Source organism: Eschscholzia californica, unplaced genomic scaffold (genome assembly GCF_041429995.1).
Source record: "Eschscholzia californica isolate CP2 unplaced genomic scaffold, dmEscCali1.0.p SCAF_2, whole genome shotgun sequence".
Taxonomy (NCBI): Eukaryota; Viridiplantae; Streptophyta; class Magnoliopsida; order Ranunculales; family Papaveraceae; genus Eschscholzia; species Eschscholzia californica.
Window position 1 is genome coordinate 49,484,006 of NW_028238309.1, and position 7,821 is coordinate 49,491,826.

The 7,821-nt window shown below is 37.9% G+C and overlaps 1 long non-coding RNA gene across 1 annotated transcript; it reads left to right on the forward strand.

The window, feature by feature from the left end:
- Nucleotides 1-2,898, forward strand: LOC147558677 (uncharacterized). Its single transcript, XR_015233516.1, has 3 exons — nt 1-129; nt 2,345-2,380; nt 2,769-2,898. It is a non-coding gene; the product is annotated as an uncharacterized LOC147558677 (long non-coding RNA).
- Nucleotides 2,899-7,821: the final 4,923 nt, after the last annotated feature.

Sequence of the window (7,821 nt, forward strand, 5' to 3'; positions counted from 1 at the left end):
TTGTCTCATGTTCACTGATTTGTGGTTTCTTTTGTCTTGCCTTCCCACTCTAATCTCTCACCCAAGAGGCCAGCCGTTTTAGGTTGACAAGAGGGATTTATAGATTTAGGTGTCCTAAATCTTAATCATGTAAGTTTTCGTTATCCTCTTCATATTTTATGTGTATTAGGGTTTATAATTGATTGATATCATTGTATCTTTCATTATATTTGGAGCAGATATTTGTGCCTTATCCATGTCCAACAGAGACCTTGAAGTGTATGGTATTGAACCTACAATTCTCTTTCTTAAATGTGTAGTTTATGTTCGTCTGTTTGAGAGTAATAAAAATTCCTGCATCAATGACAATCACCTGGAAAAGTTGATTTCAGAAAGGGAAAAAATCAAGCAAGAAAATATATTTTTATCATGTTTTGTCAAAAAGCACATTCATCATGGCTTCATCGCACCTTTTCCATCTCTTCTTCTCATGTTTTGCTCTTTATCCTCTTTTGAACAGATTTTCATACCTAAAAAACACTATTGTGTTTGTTTTTTCTATTGTGACTGAATCTGAATTAGCTGAATCTGAGTTAGCTGAAACTGAACTGGCTGAAACTGAATTGACTGAATTCGTATGTTTGTTTTCTGATCTGAATGGTTGTGTCTGAATTTTTTTTTTTTACATTTATACCCTTACATATAATCAATTGGTCAGTTATCTAACCCTAACCCACTTTTATTTCATTATTCCTCTACTTACTGCCTTTTACACCAACCCTAACTCATTTTTATTACCTTTCTCTACCTGTTGCCTCTTCTCTTCTTCATCCTCAAGACCCAAACCCTAACTCCTTTATCTTACAGAACATTACATTATCGGAAGTGCTACATGTACAAAGTCCTTGACAAAATTCTTGACTTAATGACTCATTTTCACTAAAAGACAAAAGTTGATCAAAGTTTTTCAAAGTTTGACTTTGATCGGGACCGTTCACTTAGTATTTTGTCAAGAATCTTGTCAAAGATTCTTTATACATTTAGCATTTCCCTTACATTATTCCGTTCTTCTTCTTTCCCCATATCACCAATTCCTTACTCCGACCTGGGTTGAAGAAGGATCATAACGATGGGTTTCTGATGCTGATTTGTCGTAAGATACAACAACTTAAATCTGAAGTAGGTCTTCAAGATCAATGGATCTTTTGTTCTTGATAGAAAGCACGAGTAGAAGTAGGTGTTGAGCATCAAGTGGCATCACTTTCCATTTTTTACAGTAATGTTCCTTCTTCAGTTTGAGAAGAAGAATGGGATCTATTATATATACCAAAAATGGAGATATGTTTATTCAGATCTTCAAAACTTACCCTCAATCTATAAACTCTATTGTGATTATTCTTTTATTTGGTGAAACGTATATTCGATTTTCCCTCTTTGTGCAAGCATTACAGTGTGATATTTATAGAGATTGAAGCAATCGTTTTCGGTGGTGGTAATGGTGGTGGTGGTGGTGGTGGTAATGGTGGGAGGCGGTGGTGTTGATGGTGGTGGCGGTGGTATTGATGGTGGTGGTGGTGGTCGGTGGTGGTGGTTACAGTGCCTGGCAAAGATGAAGATGGGGATAGGGAAGTATTTTTCTAAATTTCACTGGGTATATATGTCTTTTGGATGTTTTCAGATGGTGGAAGCCCATTTCAGACTTGTTTTAGAGTCTGAAATTATTGGGCCCTTATTCAGCCAATTCAGACATATATTCATTCAGCCCACATTTCAGATTTTGTTAAAATAAAAAAACAAACATCTGAAATCTGAATTAGGACTTATTCAGATTTCAGATCTGAAAATTAAAAAAAACAAACAGCACCTAAGATGGAGACAATGACAATTAGGATTATGGGTCTTTACATGTACAGGTAAATTGTCTCCTCATTAGAAAATTAAGAATTTGGAATCAAACATAAAAGGAACTTTTTTTGTTGAGAAAGAAGGTGGATCGATTTCAGTAAGATCCTAATTGGGAGCTCAGAGAGTAAAATTTTAATCTATGAGACATAAATTATAAGTTTAAATCTCATTTTCTTTTTTCAGTTCACTGGATTTATGTTCAAACTTCAAAGTTGTTAAATGTTTGAGGTCTCTCTCGCTATTTGTTACGTGATCTTATAATGAGATGTTCAATTTATTACATGTTACATTTGAGTTTGTTTTTGGATCACTTTTTGTAATTATCGTCATTCTCCAAATAATATTTCGATCTTCGCTTTATTCAAATGAAGTAGTATATGGAAAATTGGATTTCAGCGTCAGTTCGAACTTTTGTTTAGTTTACGTTGTTATTCTTTTGATTCTTTTTCCCTTTTGTCAGGGTTTTCATGTACCTGAACCACATATATGTTCTGCGGTAAGCTCCTACCCCCTCGCTCTCTTTCTTTTGTGAATTTTTGCACTATATCCTCTTGCACATTTTTTTCAACATTTTCCGTTCTGTATATTCAGGTTTGCTTATGTGTTTCTTGTGATCATTTGGGTTTGAACCTCAATTTAGGTTAACATTTTTAAGTGCATCATTTATTACACATAAATTCTAGACGTTCCGACCGCTTTCAAATTCATAAATTCTTTATGAATTTCACAAAGCTTTCAACTTAATTTAGGTTAATGTTTTGAAATACTCGTAATCTTGCATGATTTAGCAGTTCAGCTTCATGTTCTATTTTTCAATCTATAGTTTTATTTTGTCAAACTGTTAGGAAGTTTTAAGTATTGATGGTAATATTTTACTTTTCCAGTTGGTGGGTCACAATATGAAGACATTCAATCCAATGTCATTGAAGTGGTTGGATGAAATGTTGAATCAACATACTCATATACATACACATGCCCAACAGATCATGCTCCATTTATTGGCATAGAGCTTCGAGACTATTGTGAAGAATTTTAGAACTATTTGATGTTCGAGATTCGAGTGATAAAAATGCCAGGTGACGCATCCGAGCAAGTATACAAGTTTTACCAACAGTTCAGTTTACATTTTTAATTTGAAAAGAAAATTTTATAGTTGCTTCCTTCTAAGTGTTGTTTTCGGTTATCAAATATATTTCTTAAGTATTAACCCCACCATTAAGGTTGGAATCAAATTCAATTTAACTACATTGAGACATCAATGGTACAGGTTCATGCTAATTGCAGTCTGAGAATGATCTAATTCTCCAACAACCTTTATTCACAGGAGCTCCCACCTAAATTCAAACTTTATCTCTCGATACAGAAGGTACAACCCCATGGCCTTTACTTAGGTTCATTGCGGCTTTGCCTACATCATTTTGAGCAATTATGTATGTGGTGTGTGTTTGTGTCTCAATTTATATTTATGTTTTATTGTTTGTTTGGGTATATAATTCTCTTGTAATATTAAAACCTCTTTGTTTGCAGAAAGCGCAGAACTCTGAAGAAAATCATATTTTTATCAATTTTTGGCAATCTTGAGATTTGAATAGACTTGAATCTGATTTTAGAATCTTTATTTGATCTAGGTTGAATTTGGGTTGATCAAACAATTGAGATTCAGCAAGGTCAGATTGGAATAATGGGAAATATATAAACCCTGTAGCAATAACAAAATACTCAAAACACATTACTCCTCAATCCATTGAAACAAACAAATAACATGAAGATAAATTAGATAGTACTCCCAACTAACAATAGAGACCAAGTACCATATAATTACACAAGAAATAAAAACCTATTTTGAACTTTCAACAGAAACTGCAATAAGATCCATTTTCTTTGTCAGAACATCTTTCAAATCCGCAAGTAGTTTAATGATTATCTTTGTTTCTTTCCATCAAAGTCGACTTTTTTTCATCTATTTTCTGATGTTAATGATTTTAACACTTGTGAGCTCAAACATTTCACTTCAGAAAATAGGTAGACAAATATACTTAATTAGTATATGCTGACAATTGAATATCAACCAACATAATAACACTATGAGAAAGTACTCTGATACTACTACATATTCTTTTCTTCTCGAATATTTATGGACAGTTGTTGAATTCATTATTTCTTTTAATTAGATTACACTTAATAAAATTAAATTTTCATTTTGCAGGTTTATATTTTACATCTTCGAGAAATAGCTGCTCAACCCTATGGTCAAATGGGTTCAATTTTCGATAAACCCTTGGTAGAGAAGATGGATAAAGATTATTCGACAGTGGAGTATTTACTCTACCTATACAGGGAATCCCGTAATTTGTAGTGAGAAGTTACTGTGAAAAGGCTCAAACCTTTGAATTATATAACACACTCGAGTGTAACGAGTGGAGATGAAGGAGATGATGTTCACGGTTGATGACCGAGAGGGAGAGTGTCTCGGTTATAGCCGAGAGCTATGTGACAACTCTTGGTGAAGACCGAGAGTGATGATGCTCGGGTATAACCGAGAGTGAGGGAGACTCTGTCTCGGTTGTGATAGCCGAGAGACCGAGAGAGGAAGATGATGGTCTCGGATAGACAACCGAGAAGATGAAGATCTTCAGGTGAAGGCCGAGAAGAAGAAGGATGGTTGATGGTGAGAGATAGCAGCTTAGGTAAATACCTTGGGTTTATTATTCACTTTACAACTTGTACATTACATATGATATGAACCTCTTTATATAGGTTTACATGAAGAAGAGTTTAAGGTTATCAAAACTTATCTAAAACTAATCCTAAACTAATCTCAATTACAATCCTAATTCCTAAGGAATCCTAGTTGTAGTAGGATTCCTATTTGGACCAAGTCCACTCGGTTTGGCCGAGTGGAGTGGACCTTCCAACACTCCCCCTCAAGTTAGAGCGGGAATGGAAGTAACGCCTAACTTGCAAATAATGTTCTTGAACGGTTCTGCCCCAAGTGGCTTTGTGAAGATATCCGCTAACTGATTTTCTGTACTGGTGAAGCGTGTGGCAATGACGTTGTCTTTAATCTTTTCACGAACGATGTGGCAATCTATCTCAATGTGTTTTGTACGTTCGTGGAAGACGGGATTATCAGCAATGTGGAGAGCGGCCCGATTGTCACAGTAAACTGTCATCGGGTCAGAGTGATTGATTCCAAAATCAAGTAGTAAATACTTGAGCCATTGTAATTCGCATGTGAGGATGGCTAAAGCTCGATATTCTGCTTCTGCCGAAGATTTTGCAACTGTGGGTTGCTTCTTTGATTTCCAGGAGAGAGGGCTGGATCCCAACATTGTGAAATACCCAGTAGTAGATCTACGGGTTGAAGGACAGCCAGCCCAATCCGAATCACAGTATCCTGTAATATGGAGAGAGCTGTCTGCGGATAAGAAGACTCCTTTATCAAGAGTACCCTTCAAGTATCGTAGAACGCGATGAGCTGCGTCTAAGTGTACTTGGCTAGGTGTTTGCATGAACTGACTGAGGTTGTTTACGGCAAAGGTGATATCCGGCCGTGTAACCGTTAAGTAAAGTAATCTGCCTATGAGACGGCGGTAAACTGACGGATCTGGTAAAGGTGTACCGTCGGTAGGACTGAGACGTAATTTTTGTTCCATGGGAAACTCAGAAGGACGTGCAGCGGTGAGGCCAGAATCTTTTAAAATATCAAGAGCATATTTCCTTTGACATAAAAATATGCCTTGTGAAGAGCGAGATACTTCGATACCAAGGAAGTATTGTAGGCGGCCCAGATCCTTTAATGAAAAGGCTTTATTTAGAAATATTTTTAACTGGGAAATAGCATGATCATTATTTCCCGTGATAATTATGTCGTCTACGTAGACGAGGACATAGATTTGAGTGGAGTGAGATCTAAAGGTAAAGAGAGAATAGTCACTTTTAGACTGAGAAAAGCCACGTTCGATGAGAACGGAGGAAAATTTTGAAAACCATTCTCGAGAGGCTTGTTTGAGACCATAGAGAGATTTATGGAGACGACATACTTTAGACTCCCCCTGAGATGAAAAACCGGGGGGTAATTTCATGTAGACTTCTTCATGAAGGTCGCCTTGAAGAAACGCGTTATTGACATCCAATTGATGGAGAGTCCACCCTTTAATGGCGGCAAGAGAGAGAAGGACACGAACAGTTACTAATTTAGCAACTGGAGCAAAAGTGTCATTATAGTCTAATCCCTCGATTTGGGTATAGCCTTTGGCTACTAGACGGGCTTTATATCGCTCTATAGATCCATCGGAATTGAATTTAATTTTATACACCCATTTGCAACCGATGGGCTTTTTGCCGGGTGGTAAAACAGTGATTGTCCAGGTTTTATTTTCTTCCAAGGCTGAAATTTCCTTGGCCATGGCCTCCTTCCAATGAGGGGACTTCATTGCTTGAGTGAAGGAGGTTGGTTCGGTAGATGATAAAACCGAAGAGAGAAATTGTTGATGAGAGTTTGAAAACGAGTAAATGGAAAAATAGTTTTCAAGAGGATATTTAACAATGTTAGTGTTCGAACACACATAGTCATCTAGATGACTAGGTGGGCGGCGGGACCGAACCGGTCGGCCGGAATCGGCAAGGACGGAGTCGGAGACTCGGACGTCGGATGGAGGAATCGGCAGTGAAGAATCACTGCTCGGTGGTGTTGATAAACTCTCTGCAGGCACACCAGTACCCGGGTCCTCATTAGAAGTTACTGGAGGCACCCCTGATGGGTTAGACGGTCCACTGTTAGGTGGACCTGAAGTCGGGTCAGCAGGGGTGTCTGAAGGCACCCCTGTCGCTGATTGCTGACTCCCGGGGACAGGAACAGCAGATTCATCAGTGAATCTGCTGCTGTCCGCCGGTGGAGTGGAATGGATTTTATCGTTTGTCGGAAAGACAAACGTGTCATCGTCGTCGATAGTGATAAAGGGTTCCGGACGCGAGAGAGAGGGTTGTTCCATCGGTGTGGATGACATCGGAAATCGGTTTTCAATAAAAGTCACATCACGCGAGGTAAAAATACGTCGGGTGGAGATATCATAGATTCGATAACCCTTTTGTCCGTTCGGATAACCAAGGAAGATGCCGGCGGAAGAACGAGCATCCATCTTAGTTTTGACCAAAGGAATTCGGGCATAACAAAGACATCCGAATACACGTAAGTGTGAAAGATTTGGAGGAGAACCCATGAGGATTTCATGAGGTGATTTTCCATCAAGAATAGGTGTAGGTAACTTGTTAATGAGATAGACGGCGGTTAGAACGCATTCTCCCCAAAAAGAGAGAGGGAGATGAGCTTGAAGACGTAAAGAACGTGCAACTTCAAGAATGTGACGGTGTTTGCGCTCAACAACACCGTTTTGTTGAGGTGTATAGGTACAACTACGTTGGTGGGAAATTCCCTTTTCAAGGAACCAACGTTGTAGAGAAGTATTCATAAACTCGGATCCGTTGTCCGTTCGAATTGTTTTAATATTACAATTGAATTGTGTGTGAACGTAATTAGAGAAATTCATAATTAACGTATTTGAGTCCGATTTGGAATTCATGAGAAATATCCAAGTACAACGTGAGAAGTCGTCAACAAGGGTTAGAAAATAACGACACCCGGAGGTGGAGGGGACCGGAAAGGGACCCCATAAATCCATATGTACTATGTCAAATATACTTGAAGAAGTAGTAGTACTATTAGGAAAAGGTAAGCGACTTTGCTTAGAAAGGGGACATAATTCGCACGGTACTTTATTTGATAAAAAATTAAACTTCATACATGGAAGTCTAGAATTAAAATATTGAAAACGTGAAAAAGATGGGTGGCCAAGACGGCAATGCCATAAAACAAAAGACTCATGACTAGAATTATCTCTAACTAAATTCGAAACTGAAAGGATGGGACGCTCCGTG